The sequence below is a fragment of the Ahaetulla prasina genome, chromosome 4 (assembly GCF_028640845.1).
Source record: "Ahaetulla prasina isolate Xishuangbanna chromosome 4, ASM2864084v1, whole genome shotgun sequence".
NCBI lineage: Eukaryota > Metazoa > Chordata > Lepidosauria > Squamata > Colubridae > Ahaetulla > Ahaetulla prasina.
Genome location: NC_080542.1, coordinates 28,538,673 through 28,556,986, shown reverse-complemented (window position 1 = coordinate 28,556,986; position 18,314 = coordinate 28,538,673). Strand labels below are relative to the sequence as shown.

The 18,314-nt window shown below is 35.9% G+C and overlaps 1 pseudogene; it reads right to left on the bottom strand.

The window, feature by feature from the left end:
- Positions 1–6,256: 6,256 nt before the first annotated feature.
- Positions 6,257–17,073, bottom strand: LOC131198091 (vomeronasal type-2 receptor 26-like; annotated as a pseudogene).
- Positions 17,074–18,314: the final 1,241 nt, after the last annotated feature.

The following is an 18,314-nucleotide window of genomic DNA, read 5'->3' as shown; positions in this document are numbered from 1 at the left end:
GGTATTTAGATGTTCCTCCTTCAGCTTACCTATGTCCCCAGGTGAAATCTTTTTTACACAAAATGCTGCTAGCGCAGCTCTACATAGAAATCTATACATTCTCCAAACTAGAGGCAGATCAGCATTTAAGTTCTAACTAGAAAAAACCTAGAAAAAAGAATACAAAATATTGAACAAAACTTAGAAAAAAAATTTTTTAACAGTTATTGAACAAAGTTTCACAAACTTGATAAAACAAATTTCAACACTAAAAAATGAAAACTCAAATGATCTAAATCTCTTCCCAACTCATCTATCATCACATAATACACAACCTAATACACAACCTACAACTCAACCTAGACAACAAATTAATACAACACAACCTAAACAACAAATAACTACTAACCAACTAATCAGGGATGCAATGGAGAGAGGACAAAAAATAAATAATAAATAATGCAAAAATAATAAGTGCTAAATTAATAACAATATGATTTAAGTCATGTGGCTTACTACAAGAATGAAGATAAGGCTGACCATTCCCTCAGCTTTCACTGGCAATCGTGATAAGAATTGCATACTAACAAATCCAGAGGTAGCTTGAGATGAGCTTTCCAAAATCTTTGAAGGCCTCCTGCCAGCGCTAAACTGTCTTTTCCCTTTCCTGCTGTGATTACTGACTATGGCACTACTCTTCCTTCTCCTAATATCATGTGGCATGTTACAGTAATACTAATAGAATTGGAAGGGATCTTGGAGGTCATCTAGTCCAACCCTCTGCTCACACAGGAGTCCTATACTAGGGATTTGAACCGCCAACCTTTCTGATTGACAAGCTCAGCATCTTACCCACTGAGCCTTCCTTCCCCACAAAAGAGTTTCCACTCTGCCCACCAAAACATATTTCCAACATCACTTAACCTGCCAACAAAGAGAACAACAATATTGGGCTGCCATACAGACTTGATTCAAGGAACATATTCTGCTTTCAAATAATCTCTGAGATCACTATGAAAAGACATATATCTTTAAAACAGTGAAGATGCTGCAATGTCCACCTGAAGGGTGGAGTGTTTTCTCCATGTTTTGTTTTCTTAGGTGCTCAGCTATGCAGTGGGTTCTGATTTGAACCTTCTTTGGCAACAATGATCTACAGGTAACACTCCTATCAATATAAATTCATAAGAGAAGAGGATGTTCCTAGTTCATGTCCTGATTTTGGACATCATCTCAATATCTGATTGGCTGCAGAAATGAGAACCTTTTACCATCACTCATTGAAAGAAGTTTTGTGAAGTCTCCAGAAGGGTGCTTCCTGGCCTTGTTGAAGAGACCAAAGTCCAGAATTGTTCTACTCCTGAACTAAAATGAAAATCTCCAAGTCTTCTTTTACAAAGTGATTTTTTTCAGGAAAGGAAGGACTTTGCTGTAGCTACTGCTATCAGAAGCCACTGGATCTAACTGGAATCAGTTTACTGTATAATTTGTAATCTATAATTTTCTTTAATTATTGTATTTAATTCCCAACCCTTTTTTCTCTTCTTTAACTTATTTTAATAGGTGATTTTGTTTGTTACTGTGTGTTACTACTGGATATTTTTCCTTATATATTATTTTATGCTGCTCCTGGAAAAAAGTATATCTATCACTGTAAAATTTCACCATTTTCTTCTAAAGGAAATAAAAACCCTAACAGTGCTGCCTTAGAAGCTCCTACTTCTTCAGAAACTAAGAAACATGTAATGACCTCTTTCAAAATTATTTCTTTTATGTCCTCGCAATTACGTCCTGCCTCAGCCAGGCTTGTTGCCAAACGTTCCGATTGGCTGAGACGCAGGCAGCAAAAGAAGCAGGAAGTTGTAAGTGCCGCTATTGGCTCTCTCACTGACAGCTCGGCTCAGGAGGAGCTGTCATAGAGCGCCCTTCAGAGTCAGACGAAGTCAGCGGGCACCGAGAAGGCTTGTTGTTGTTCTAGGATTAGCTGTTATTATTAAAGAGTTATTGCATGCAGCCCTGTCTCCGCCTCTCACTGTCTGGTTCTTGGATCAGAACAATTTCCATTTCTGTTCCCAGCCCACTTTCTGATCCTACTGTGCTGATTTTTAGGTAGTACATTCCTCTAAGCAGAAGTATTTGCTTTATTTTCTTTTTGTTTTATTTATTTATTTATTTATTTATTTATTTATTTATTTAGTCACAACAGTATATATAAGCATAAGCATGAAAGTAACTATATAATATATAAGCATATATATGCATAAGTATGTAATAACTATATTAATTGGATATAGAATAGAATAGAATAGAATAGAATAGAATTGAATTGAATTGAATTGAATTGAATTGAATTGAATTTTTTATTGGTCAAGTGTGATTGGATACACAAGGAATTTGTCTTGGTGCATATGCTCTCAGTGTACATGAAAGAAAAGATACGTTCATCAAGGTACAACATTTACAACACAAATGATGGTCAATATATCAATATAAATCATAAGGATTGCCAGCAACAAAGTTACAGTCATACAGTCATAAGTGGAAAGAGATGGGTGATGGGAACGATGAGAAGATTAATAGTAGATTTAGTAAATAGTTTGACAGTGTTGAGAGAATTATTTGTTTAGCAGAGTGATGGCCTTCGGGGGGAAAACTGTTCTTGTGTCTAGTTGAAAGGAAACAATAGGACAGGAACAGTAGGTAGGCACGTTTGTGCTCTTATGCACACCCCTTACATACCTCTTAGGAATGGGGTGAGGTCAATAGTAGACAGTTTTTGGTTAAAGCTTTGGGGATTTTGGGTAGAGACCACAGATTCAGGTAGTTTATTCCAAGTGTTAATAACTCTGTTGCAGAAGTCATATTTTCTGCAATCAAGATTGAAGCGGTTAACATTAAGTTTAAATCTATTGTTTGCTCTTGTATTTATTTATTCTTTATAAATCATCCATTTATAAATTTATAAATCATCCATGAATATTGAATATTCAAGCATTTCTTGAATTTAGACTTTGTAATTAGACAAGAGAGAAAATCTGAATTTGGGATGTTTCTGAGGATTCCGTAATAAGATTCAGGGATACAGAACATTTGGGATGTATCCCCGAATTCAGGAAGAAGGTAATTATTTTTGTTGTTTGGTAAGAAATCTTACAGTAAGGTCTGCAGTTCAGAGAATCACATGATTACTAAGTGAATTTGGCTTCCCTCGTTCACTTTATTAGAAGCCAGCTAGGAAGATTACAAATGGTGATCAGATGACTCAGAATGCTGCAACTGTCAGAAATATTTGCTGGTTGCCAAGCACCCAGATTACGAACAGGTAATTGTGGTTGGGGGCTCAATGGCTGTAAGTGTGGAAAGCAGCCATAAGTTATTTTTATAGTGCTTAAAAGGAATGTTTACAAACTGAAGATTATCTCAGAAGTGCTTTTTCCAAAGGAATTTGGACTTTGTTTTTGCTTGAAGATGTTTCTTTCTTCAGAAGCTTCTTGGATGACAAGTGTAACATCTTCAAGGAAAAATAAACTCCAGTTGCCTTTTGAAAAAGCACTATGACCTCAATGACTGAGATTTTCCATAGATATTGAGGACCACTACTATATAGTATTTTTTTATAAATCTAGAAAAAATACTTTCAGGATTTTGTTGCTGATAAATATTGTAGAGTCCTAAAGTCAAAAACAATCATTTATTTATACATCATCTTTATTATATTTATACTGTACATAAGTCAAGGCAGTGAATATATCTAGGTGAGTTGGACCAAGAGAGAGTGACTGGCAGTCACCCAGTTGGCTTTTATGCCAAAGGCATGAGTAGAAAAAGTGAGGATTGTGAGATCTTGTCTTCTACTCCCAGAGGTAGTAAAGAACCCTTTAAAAAATTACTAGGTGTAAAATATTATCTAACCAATAAGCCATCCTAGCAATGCATAGCCTTGAAGCATGAAATTTTTTGACTGTTCAGCTAATGTTTACATACCAGAGTGTTTGGTTTTGTATTAGAATAATAGAGTTGGAAGGGATCTTGGAGGTCTTCTAGTCCAACCCCCTGCCAGCCAGGAAACCCTAAACCACATTCAGACAAATGGTTATCCAACATTTTCTTAAAAACTTCCTGTATTGGAGCATTCACAACTTCTGGAGGCAAGTTGTTCCATGGATTAATTGTTCTAACTAACTGTCAGGAAATTTCTTCTTAGTTCTAAGTTGCTTTTTTCCTCGATTAGTTTCCACCCATTGCTTCTTGTCCTATCCTCAGGTGCTTTGGAGAACAGCCTGACTCCCTCTTCTTTGTGGCAACCCCTGAGATATTGGAACACTACTATCATGTCTCTCCTAGTCCTTCTTTTCATTAAACTAGACATACCCAGTTCCTGCAACCATTCTTCATATGTTTTAGCCTCCAGTCCCCTAATCATCATTGTTGCTCTTCTCTGCACTCTTTCTAGAGTCTCAACATCGTTTTTACATCGTGGCGACCAAAACTGAATGAAGTATTACAAGTGTGGCCTTACCAAGGCATTATAAAGTGGTATTAACACTTCACATGATCTTGGTTGGTTGTCCACTAGGACTCCAAGATCCCTCTCACAGTTATTACTATTGAGCAAGGTACCACATATACTGTACCTATGCATTTTGTTGTTGTTGTTTTTGCCTAAATGTAGAATCTTAATTTTTTCACCATTGAATTTCATTTTGTTAGATAGTGCCCAATGTTCAAATCTGTCAACTTTACACTTCCGTGACATTTTTTGAGGTTTTTAGAGGTTACATCTAGGTTTTTAGATGCAGGGTTTGTCTATGTGATTTAGATAGAATGACTATGATTGATCCTTGGCAAAAGTAAGGAGCTGGCCCTTGACTAGCTGGCCTCTCCATACAGTATGACTTTTGTGAACTGTTTCTTAATTTGGAGGGCAAGTTTTTGTATCATAAGTCACAGATGGCTTCAAAAGGGAATGAGGCAAGAGCATCCCCACTCAAGCCAAGGAGCTTGCCCACAATCACTATTCACCCTGTCTTGCTCGACCAAATGCAAAAAAAACCTCTTTTGGCTACCAAATCTAGGCTGCAAAGATCCAAGACCCCAAACTACTTCCTTGCTGCTATCTGATGGTAATCCAGATGTTGCAGATAGAAGACAGTAGCCCTAACATTTTATACATTCTTTTTCTTTGGCTTTCTTTCTGTCACAAAATCGGGTATTTTTCACTAAGGGACTTGAGAACTAATTACAATTGCTGTAGGACAGAGCAGTTGTAATAAAGAAGTAATACCTGGGTACATGTCCTATTGTTTTCCTTCGTTATATTCAATTATATAGTTATTACATACTCATACTCATATATATGCTTCTATATTGTATAATTATTTCATGTTTATGCTTATATATACCGTGTGACAAAAATAAATAAATAAATAAATAAATAAATAAATAAATAAATAAATAAATAAATAAGTTCTCAAGAAAAAAGAATGAGTGTTAGCAGGGAGTCTCCAATCCCAAGAAACATTATTTTGTGATTTCAAATTCATTTCAACCTTTATTTGAAGGATTATCCCCATGGTGTCTATGGGAGGAGCAAAAAGGAAGTCAAATTGAAGAGCTGGCTCTTGCCCCAGGCATTGGGTCAAATTGTTAATTGAGTCCAGTATAGGTACGGTTGTGTTTGGAATTGCCATAGTGCCTTGATTAATGTATTATGGTGTTTTTTTTAAGTTTATTCTGTATTTGTGTTTTGAGGTTTTTCTCATGCATTTTTTTGGATTCTTGTTAGCCACCTACCATCATTTATGAATGGTGGCCATGTACATCTTGTAAATGAATAAATCAATGACAAAACATAACAATAATGCAACTTCCACCTCTTTTGTACTTATATCAGGATATTACATGCAAGCTGCCTTGTAACATTGTAATGCAGGTTTTGTCACAGCTGTTGACATCCTTTAAATTAATGTGGCCTTTATTTTTTCTTGATTGTGATTCACCTCTGATGCCTTATATGCCTTATACAGCAGAGGACTTTGTAATAAGTTTAACTACTATGGCTATTGCTATTAAGTTTATCTTTAGCCTTGCAGGTCTCTGCTCCCCCCTTACGCATTTGCACAGCTGTTTTGCTCCGATTTCTCATAGTGAACTGAAGCAGCAATACCTGCCCAAGAAAAGCAGGCATGCAGCTGTTAATAAAGCAGCTTATGACTCTGGAGAAAGATAATATAGTTTTACTAATTATAAACTACACAAAGGACATTATGAATCAAAATTAGAATTGTTTTTTCTTCATTAAATTTTCCCTGTTATTCAAGTCAGGCCTTAAAACAATTATATAACATTTGGGGAGAAAGATGCAGCCCAGCAAACCAGCACCAGAGGCCAAGATGGAAAATACCTCCACCGCCACCATGTACTTCCCCTTCGTGCTCAAATAGGTTGGAACAAAGGATATCCAAACACTGCAGAAGACCAACATGCTGAAAGTGATGAATTTGGCTTCATTGAAAGTATCAGGTAATTTCCTGGCCATGAAGGCAACTAGGAAACTAACAACAGCCAAGAAGCCCAAATAGCTTAGGACACTGTAGAACATAACCACAGAGCCTTGATTGCACTGCAGAATAATTTCTTCAACTACTGAATCCATATCTGTGTCTGGGAAGGGGGGAGAAGTTGTTAGCCATGTCATGCAAATACCTATTTGGATAAGAGAACAGGAAATGACAATGGAGTTGGACAGTCTCTTTCCCACAAACATTCTCATCTTGGATCCTGGCTTAGTGGCCAGGAAAGCTAGAACCACTGTAACGGTTTTTGCCAATACAGAAGAAACAGCCACTGCAAAGACAACTCCAAAAGTCGTTTGTTGCAGGAGACATACCATCTTCTCAGGATGACCAATGAATAGGAATGCAGAAAGGAAGCACAGCAGGAGGGAGATGAGGAGAATGTAGGTGAGATTTCGGCTATTGGCTATGACAATAGGAGTATTGTGGTTCTTCAAAAATATCCCAAGAACAATCACTGAGAGCAAGGAAAAGAAAAGTGATCCCCAAAGATTCTTCATAAGATAAAAATGTCACTGTTTTAGGTATACAGAAATTGTGGTCCTTGTTTGGATAGCTTCCTTCTATGCATGCATAACATTCATTACTATCTGAAAAATCAAATGGATTAATATTTTTAGAAGTATCTCAAGTGCAAGACATATAAAAAAAGAAAAGGTGAAAGAACACAAGACAGACCCAGAAGATGGAGAGACATCAAAGACTAGAGCAACATCAGTTAACAATGGTTAAGACTGCCAAAAGAGCAAGAGCCAGAATTTTGTATCTTCCTCGACACCCAAAGTGGTAAAACAGGAGGAGGAGGAGGAGGAGGAATAGAATTCAAAAATAGAATGCACATTTCAATAAAAATCTGTTAGTATTGAATATTTCTATTCAAGTTTCCTTCCAGGTTCAATTCAAAATTCTGATTATTACCTTTAAATCACATTATCTACAAAGCCACCTTTCCCTGACAGTGGGGTGAACACTTTCCTAGTTTCCTGTCTTTAACATTGCCATCTTATGCAGTGGTGGGATTCAAATTTTTTTACTGCCGGTTCTGTGGGTGTGGCATGGCTTGGTGGCTGTGGCATGGGAAGGATACATCCCACCCCACTCCAGGGAAAGGTTACTGCAAAATCCCCATTTCTTCCCGATCAGCTGGGACTCCGGAGGCAGAGAATAGATGGGGACCGGGTCAGTAACAGGTATTTACTGGTTCTCTGAACTACTCAAAATTTCCGCTACTGGTTCTCCAGAACTGGTCAGAACCTGCTGACTATTGTAGGAATTTAGCACCCACCCCCTTCTAGAAGAATGAAATATTTTAGAAAATATTTAAAAGGCAGAATATATTTCCCTGGATGAGAAATGGAGAAACATGTTTTAAAGACAAAGCAACTTCCTGACTCCCCCCCACCTTTGTCAATGGGCCATTAAAAGCCACTGCTAAGCTCACTCATTCCCCCCACCTTTGTCAATGGGCCATTAAGGCCTGAGCCAGTCCATTGTCTACATGACAAAGATAGGATTAGCCCCTACCCATCTAGCAACAGAATCTTACCATATGGCAAGGCTCAAGCAAGCTTGAGAGACAACCTACAATGTTAGCTAAGACCCCTAGACCACCTGGGAGTTTGACAACCAATCAGGATACTCTTCCTGTGCCCCAGAAAGTTCAAAGCTCAGAAAAAGCATAAAACCAGGGAGCACACAGGATCTCAGCCGTTTTCTGTTCAGGATCTCAAGCCATGTGATCCTGGTCACCATTAAACCATCTTTCCAAGCAGCCTCCATGTTTCCAGTGTCTTTGTCCCCACTTGGAACTGAACTCAGATGGATATTTCTTCCAACACTATCATATCTGATCTTATGGGATCTAGGAAACATGTCTTTTCTCTGGCAGCTCTCATCCTATGGAACATCTTTCTCTTTAAAAATTGACAAGCCTCTACCTGTCTAGCCTTCCAAAAAGCAGGTAAGACCTGAGCTTTCCCCCATGTGCTGGGATAAAATGTGATTAACAAGAGGGTTTAATGATAGATTGTATGTGAAAGCTTAACATTCATATCAGGCTTTTTAAGGCTTAGGTTCCTAATATCATTTATATTAAATATCATTGATGTTGCTTAGTGGTTAATTGGGACCATCCCATATTTTATGAAGGTGGGGGTTATATAAATATCTAAAACAAATAAATTTAAACAATATCCTGTAATTATTTTTCCATGCAATCTATAATCTAATACACTACACTTTCATATTGCATTATGAAATCTGGGAAAGTGCAGTTTTCAGATTTGTAATGGTGAACCAGAAAAGTTCATGCAGTCCCCATAAATATGTGTAGTGTCAAAATATCCATATATACCAGATTTTTTTACTCTTCAGAAGTCTTAGATTCATCTTAGATTTTATCTATGCTTACTTTCAGTCTTATTTAAAAATTGTGGGATAAGGAACCATTGGTGTGAACAAATTTGTATTTGATTACCTTGAGTTTGATTGGTAATCCAAATGGCTTGTTTCTTACCTTCCTTCTCAGAAATCTTCCCATCAGGACAAAAGATGCAGTCATAGCAGCAAAAGGGCTCTCCCTCCTTCACTTTCTTGTTTGAACCAGGGTGACAACTTTCAGAACATGCTGAAAGAGGCTGGGACTGAAGTATCAATAAGAAACAAACAAAAGGAGAATGCCAGCATTGATGTAATGACCCTGGAGATGCTAGCAAAATATTTAATATGAATGAGATTCATAGGAAACATCTCATTAACTGTACAAGAGGGATATCTTTCTTCATGATGAACATGGTACATTGGAATTAAAAAGGTTCTCCTCTCCTTATTAAGAGTACTGGTCCACTATCTTCTTATGTCATGATGCCAACAGACATCAGTATCACAACTCTCACTTAAGCTACAGTTATTCAACTGAAACTATTTCCATAAAACCAGGAAGTCATCTCAGTAAATAATGAATTAATGACAAATGGCCATTCCTTCATAAATAATGCTAAATGGACATAATTGATGGCATGATTAAGGCTATGATTTACCCATTTCCCAATTCTTTCAGGTAACTTAACGAAACAACCCACTTCTTCCAAACAATAAGTATTGTTAAGAAAGGAGCATATTTACCAGTGCTCTGGGAATTATGTCATCTATTAGGGTTCAAGAGAATCTTGATAAAAGAAATCCACAATTACTTCACACTTAGAAACTACCAACCTACTCTACAATAAACAATTTGGTTTCAGGAAAAAATTATCATGCAACTTACAGCTTCTCCACTGTAAAAACATATGGACTACAAATCTTGATCAAGGCAAAACAATAGATGCAATCTGCATAGACTTCTGCAAAGCTTTTGACTCAGTAGTACACGATAAATTTCTCCTAAAACTAAAATCCTATGGCATTGCAGGACCCCTTCACAAATGGATATCTGCTTTTCTGTCTAACAGACAACAAGTGGTCAAAATTGGCAATGCTCTATCAAATCCTGTTCCTGTCAAGAGTGGCGTTCCTCAAGGCAGCGTCCTTGGACCAACACTCTTCATACTATACATTAATGATCTTTGTGACCATCTCGCAAGCAATTATGTTCTCTTTGCTGACGATGTCAAACTATTTAACACCACAGACAATACATCTATCATTCAAAAAGACCTTGATCATCTAACCGCTTGGTCTAAAACTTGGCAACTCCAAATCTCAACCAACAAATGCTCAGTCTTACATATAGGAAAAAAGAACCCAACACTAAGTACATACTTGATGGACATTACCTTACAGATGACCCCCATCCGTTAAAGACCTTGGAGTTTTCATGTCAAATGATCTAAGTGCCAAAGCCCACTGCAACTACATAGCAAAAAAAGCTCTAAGAGTTGTAAACCTAATCTTATGTATCTTCTTTTCCAAAATCACTACACTACTAACCAGAGCATATAAAACATTTGCTAGACCAATTCTAGCTCGCCTGTTTGGAACCCTCACCACATCTCTGACATCAATACAATTGAACGTGTCCAGAAATATTTTACAAGAAGAGTTCTCCATTCCTCTGAAAACAACAAAATACCTTATCCCACCAGACTTGAAATCCTAGGCTTAGAAAACTTGGAACTCCATCGCCTTCGACAAGACCTAAGTTTAACTCATAGAATCATCTATTGTAATGTCCTTCCTGTTAAAGACTACTTCAGCTTTAATTGCAATAATACAAGAGCAACCAATAGATTTAAACTTAATGTCAACCGCTTTAATCTAGATTGCAGAAAATATGACTTCTGTAACAGAATCATCAGTGCTTGGAATACTTTACCTGACTCTGTGGTCTCTTCCTATAATCCTAAAAGCTTTAACCAAAAACTTTCTACTATTGACCTCACCCAATTCCTAAGAGGACCATAAGGGGCGTGCATAAGCGCACAAACATGCCTACCATTTCTGTCCTATTGTTTTTCTTTTCTTCTTCCTATATATATATATGCTTATACCTCCTAATATTTACTCATATATATGTTTATATACTATATAATCTTTTTGTATGATGTTGTGACAAAATAAATAAATAAATAAAACAATTATATAAACAAAAAATGTAAGTAAGGACCTTTAATGGAGTTGATTTGTTTTTCTTCAAGATGTTATATTTTTTCATTACAAATTGTTTAAGTTACCATAAGCAATGCATTTGATATTCATGAAGAGTAAGATATAATGTTTTATAGGAGAACTTCTGATCAACCTTATGTTACACAGAATGGATTCATAAATAGAATTGGAGTAAAAACCTTTTAGCTCCATTTTCTAAATTATTATTTTTTTACAAATCAACTCTCAAAACTGATTTACTCCTGTTTATTACTAGTCAGTAAAATTTACGTCTCACACCTAGCCAAAGCATGAGTAACTGGAAGCTAGTTTTTTTCATAGATTCCTAGAAATCAGACTTTACCTGGTTAAACCAGTTGTGCCAGGTAAGGGCATCTTCACTAATAATGAATATTTGGTCCGATGGAGCTTCAGGGTCTAATCTGCCAACTCTTTTCCTAATGAAGGATTGGTTAGAAGAAACAATCCAGTTCAATATATCATATCCCACTAGTAATTCTCCATTTTGGTCAAGTAACACTTTGTCCCCAGCACTGTTGTTAAATGAAACACCTTTTAAATAATGATGAAGCTATGTGGGTGGGGGGAGACAAAAATACATATTAGAAAAAGAGGAAATATGCATTTTTAGAAAAAGCATGAGACTAGGCTCAATGGACATCATGGGCTGATAAAAACATAGTCCAACAAAATGGAAGCCTGGGAAGTAAATGTAAAGAGAGTTAATTATGAAGATATGGGATGAATCTTTTATTCTCAAAAATAATTATCTTCCAAAAGATGTTGAGTCAATTACCTGCCATGAATTTAGATTCTTAAGGTTCAGTCTTCCTGCCTCTGCTGTTGATCTCTGTCCAAATCTGGATAAAGACTGTAAGGCATGGGCTATGGCATAGACAGAATTATAGATGCTATAGCTGTGACCAATCATGTTCATTTCAAAAAATGTTCCAGGAAGATCTTCTAGTTTTTCTTTCCCACTGCAGATATCTCCATTCACCTCATCCATATCTGAAGCTTTAAATACACAGTTGAAAGCTTGTTGCCAAAAGTCTTTAATAAACCCATCTTTTGTGCTGGATGGATTTCTATTTAAAACAAAAGGACTGAATCCTGGTGGGTTATTAGCATGAATTGTGAAGGACAGAGCACCATGGATCATTTGGGCATCCCAGTCACGTTGATAAACATGTGAAGTGAGTTCAACCTGAGCTGTCAATATCCAGACTTTGCCTTTGTTGATATTATCCATCTTTTCTTTTTTTGATAGATACGGTAACCATCTCAGTAGCATCATGGAATATGATTCACCATAAAATATCATTATATTTGTCCTGCTATCCATGATTTTATCATGGATTTCTGCACCTTGGTTGAACAAGCTGCCAATTTCATTAAAAGATGTTATTATGGCAATTTTCTCTATGGCTTCAAAGCAGATACCATGCTTGAAAAACAATGGTATAATTGCATCTAAAAATCTTTCTCCGTTTTCATTTTCCATCACTCCAAGTCTAACCCATGACCACTTGAAGTAGAGAAGCAAAGACAGAATCCCTTCATACTGAAGTCTTTCCATAGGGCTCATTTGGAAGAAGGAGAGGCGTGGGGTTTTATAATTCATGATTGGAGCAGAGCCATAAACCAGCTGAAGGAAAATTGACAGCAAAGGAAAGAGATAGTAACAGTCACATTAATCATAATGTGTGAAAGACAATAAACAGAAGACACAATACACAACTTCTCAAATGTGCTGGAAATTTCAGTATATATATCAGAAAGTCAGAAACAAGCAATGTTATATTTCTGATCAGCTTGCACAGTAAACAAGGAATTAGCTTATCAGTTCTCTACACTAACTTTGATAAGAGGGAGGGATAATGAAATCTAATATGGCCATTGTTTTGCTTGTGGAGAAAGTTCTTGCTTTCCACCTGTCCATCTTTTTGGCCGTCATATCAATATATTAACGTTATGTTCTTTTTCATTGTTTATTTTATTGCTCTATTATTTTATATCTGTTCTGTTTTCACTTTCATTTTGCTCCTTTTTATTACTGTCGTTCACCTAGAATAATCCTATGGCAAGATAGGTGGAAAATTATTTTAACAAATAACAACATTCCAGCCTGACCATATGGCTGACTGTGCAAGAAATCATAATAATAATATGATGCAGCAATCTGTATAAGGGAATATCTTCCCTCTGGCAACGTTGAGGGTAATACTTCCTAACGTGGATACTCTTATTTGTAGCAGAAATAATCTCTCTAGAGATAACCGAGGGTTATGAAATGACTGTGAAAAATAAATTGGAATTTTAGATCTATCTTCAATTTGTTCAGTATTTATTGATCTGTGTGATTATCTATTCCAAGTGAATATTATGAACAGAGAAAGGAAAGCCATGGGGCACAGATAATAGGCAATGGTATCCTTTCCAATAGAAATTGTACATTTATCTCCCAAAGTAAGATAGGTCAGTAATTCTTCCAAGAGGGTCTTCCTTAGCCTGTAATTCTGGTCACAGATCCTCATTTCAGCTGATATGGAAGGATATTCAATCATTTTATCTCAGCCTGATCTTCTTGTGAACATTTTCTTATGGTTGGCATTATATTTTTGATCTATATTCAGCCATTACCAAAACTTGACACTTAACAGTTTTGCAAATCACTCCTCTGACTGCTGAGCAGCTGAAAGTCTATACTATACAAATGAGGGGAAATCAATCTATGATATGTCAGAGAAAGTAAAGTAAGTCCAGAAATCAGCAGAACCCCCCAAATCTCTATCGTCTTTCAAACTCATGTTCTCAGGTTTTCTTTCTTTATTTTAGCTGCTACAAGTTCCAGTCTCTGATATACAGTAGACTCAGAAGTAACAGGATGGCTTCTTAGCCTATCAACTGCAGTACTTTAATTAAATTCAACTATTCTGCTCGTGCTACTAAATATGTGAAAGTATCTGGGTCCTTTCAAATCTACCCGAAACATGGTGGGTTTCTTTTGTGATTTGAACATGAGGCCTCAAGGTCTAAAAGATAACATAGGCATTTTCTCACACATTTCCATGAGGTTTCAGATCCTAAAATTCAATTTCTTAAATGGATGAAAATGATACTGTCCTGATTCAGGATACAGTTGTGTTTGCCCTGTGAGTTTAATAGCTTAATAGCTTAAACTGGAGTACTCAAGATGTCCAACATCATAATTCTAATAAAACAAAATTATGTCACTCTGGGCATTTAGTTTCCTTGCTCAGACTCTTTTCTGTATTACTCTATTCCTTTCTTCCTTCCATTCATTCTATACACATATTTCCTGCATTTTTATAATTGTCCCTTTTTCTATATATTATATATCAAATATGTAACAGCCTATGAGATATATATGATGATGTTTTGATTACATTTATGGTGCTACCTAACTTTTTACTGATCGTGCAGTCCATCTAGCAACATTTACATTTCAATAAATCAGAATTCATAGGTTTTTCTTTATCTATCTTTTTCTTTATTTATCACACACATGCCTATATTTTTATTGGATTAAAAAAAATTAGTATCCTTATAAAATGATGTTCAACTTTTTAAAAGAAAATAAAAAAGAATACACACACGCTATTTGCAAAACTCCCAATTTTTATATTTGATTCACAGAATAATATTTATATAAGCACAACAAAAATTGCTTCTAGAGATCAAGATAATTTCAAGCTGATGTAATCTACCTGTGGAACTTTGTAGATATCCAAGACATTTGCAATGTCAATGGAGGTTTTGGAGTCTAGTCCCCCAATCACTGCTGTCAGACGGTTCTGAACACCACAAATGTAGTTAGGAAAAATACTCTTCAAGTTGTAAAGCAGTAACATTGTGGCATGATAGGTCCTCTGTCCACTAAAGTGACTGTCATAAATTTGGAAACCCAGGGTGACATTGGGTAAGATATGAGGATTTTCATTGATCTCCTTTACTGCAAATATCAGGGCCAAGATATGTTGGTAATTTTTAGGCAATAAACTGAAATAGAATCAAAATTTTTATATTGAAATTTTTTATATTGAAATTTAATCTAAATCTAAAAAAAATTCAAATTGTTTCTTTTTATTATTATAGATATATGGGTCATTTTTAATTAATTAAGGACAATTGTAGGACTCTATCAAATTTATAAAGTTACAAAATGGTGTTTTGTTCATTTGTATTCCTTTATTTCTGCAAACAATTTTGTGATGATGAGTAGTTATACAAAATATGTCAATAAAAAGTGAATTTGGTTCATTAAGTAAGTATAAACAAACGCCACTCATCACTGGATCTCAACATGATCTCTTTACCATATTAGCCAAAAGAGTGGGAAAATTGGAAGTTACAATCTCTGCAATTGAAAAAGAGAAGATCTTAGACTATTTATATAAGCACAACAAAAATTGCTTCTAGAGATCAAGATAATTTCAAGCTGATGTAATCTACCTGTGGAACTTTGTAGATATCCAAGACATTTGCAATGTCAATGGAGGTTTTGGAGTCTAGTCCCCCAATCACTGCTGTCAGACGGTTCTGAACACCACAAATGTAGTTAGGAAAAATACTCTTCAAGTTGTAAAGCAGTAACATTGTGGCATGATAGGTCCTCTGTCCACTAAAGTGACTGTCATAAATTTGGAAACCCAGGGTGACATTGGGTAAGATATGAGGATTTTCATTGATCTCCTTTACTGCAAATATCAGGGCCAAGATATGTTGGTAATTTTTAGGCAATAAACTGAAATAGAATCAAAATTTTTATATTGAAATTTTTTATATTGAAATTTAATCTAAATCTAAAAAAAATTCAAATTGTTTCTTTTTATTATTATAGATATATGGGTCATTTTTAATTAATTAAGGACAATTGTAGGACTCTATCAAATTTATAAAGTTACAAAATGGTGTTTTGTTCATTTGTATTCCTTTATTTCTGCAAACAATTTTGTGATGATGAGTAGTTATACAAAATATGTCAATAAAAAGTGAATTTGGTTCATTAAGTAAGTATAAACAAACGCCACTCATCACTGGATCTCAACATGATCTCTTTACCATATTAGCCAAAAGAGTGGGAAAATTGGAAGTTACAATCTCTGCAATTGAAAAAGAGAAGATCTTAGACTATTTATTAAGCTAATCAGAACTCTGAATAAATAGTTAAATGAAGAATTTTAATGAAGCATTTTCACTAAATATTCTACCCAACATATTAAGTTATGGACAGAAGGAGGAGAGATCAGATCAATAAAAAGGCAATATTTTGGTTTGAGAAGGTTTCAAAAAGAAATGATGGTTGACAAGGAAATTAAGAAAGAAAATTATGCATATCCTACAACAATTCAAAACTGAGTAATTGAATTCAGCTCTATGAATAATTATTCCCACAAGAAAACTGAAGCAAAATCCTTACATGAGATCTTCACGTAAAGGTGCGGGTGGAGCTTCATCAAAATTTAGGGCACCATGCAAAAAACTGGCTAAGGTTCCTATTCCACCTACTGTGAGATCTCCCGATTGATGATATCTGTGATATGGCACAAAAAGACTTTGAAATTTACATTTCACTTGATGAGTCTTGTATATTTGGGGAGAAAACAGTGTTATAAGCAAGATAGTTAAAGCCACCATTCTCAAAGCAAATCCAAATTTTGCTTTACATAAATATTGTACTTTTCCTAATTTATTTTATTTGTCACAGTAAAAATTAAATGTTTAGTAATAAAAACTCCTGACAACCAACCTTTTAGAGAAGTATCTATCAAATATAACTGTGTAGGGCTCTTGTCTGCTTTCACTCTTTCTTCCAGCTTGAAATATACTGTAAACTGGTATGATAATAATATCCTTCATACTTTTTGCTGTTGATTGTGTCCTTCGGCATTGAAGTTCAGCATGAAGTAAACAAAAAGAAAAGTACTAGTGTTATTATAATTAAGGAACTAAGTAATTACCAGTATAAATCCCAGAGAAAGAAAAACATGCTCACACAGAGAAAGAACAAACTTTATCATTTAGAAAGAACATTTATTATTGAAATAATTAGTAACAAAAAAAGTTATGCTTTACATCATCTTTCCACAACCTTTGACCTGAAGATGAAAGCAACTAAAATATACAGCTCAACATATTTTACCAGAATAAAGAAAAGATTCTACTTTACTTGTCTTCTTACTGTATATATGAGAACGTCTGATTTCTCTTCCAGTTCCTTTACAAAAATACAATTTTGGTTTGTTGTACATTATACAATTCTCCTATTTGCACACTGAGAGCATATGCACCAAAACAAGTTCCTTGTGTGTCCAATCACACTTGGCCAATAAATTCTATTCTATTCTAGCAGACAGCCTAATCCCATATTAATTTATTTATTTTATTTTATTTATTTATTTTATTAGATTTTTATACCACCCTTCTCCCGAAGGACTCAGCCAGAAAATAAAACCCACAATATACACAAATTAAAATAGAAATTAAGACAAGCATATTACAAAAAATGGCCGACATTTAAAAGTTTAAAACCCTAAAAAAATAATAAATAACCCCAATTAAAATTTACTAAAACTTTTAAGCCAGTCCCGCTTGAATAAATAAATACGTTTTCAGCTCACAGTGAAAAGTCCGAAGATCAGGCACTTGGCGTAGACCAGGGGGAAGTTCGTTCAAAAGCGTAGGAGCTCCAACAGAGAAGGCCCTACCCCTGGGGGCCGCCAGCCGACATTGTTTGGCGGACGGCACCCTGAGTAGACCCTCTCTGTGTGAGCGTACGGGTCGGTGGGAGGCATAAGGTAACAGCAGGCAGTCCCATAAGTACCCGGGCCCTAAGCCATGGAGCACTTTAAAGGTGGTAACCAAAATCTTAAAGCACACCCGAAAGACCACAGGGAGCCAGTGCAGACTGCACAGTAGTGGTGTTACATGGAAGCAACGGGTGGCTCCCATTACTACTCGCGCAGCTGCATTCTGGACTAGCTGCAGCCTCCGGATGCACTTCAAGGGCAGACCCATGTAGAGAGCATTGCAATAATCCAAACGAGAAGTGACCAGAGCATGAGTGACCGTGCATAAGGCATCCCGGTCAAGGAAGGGGCGCAACTGGCGGACCAAGCATACTTGGTGAAA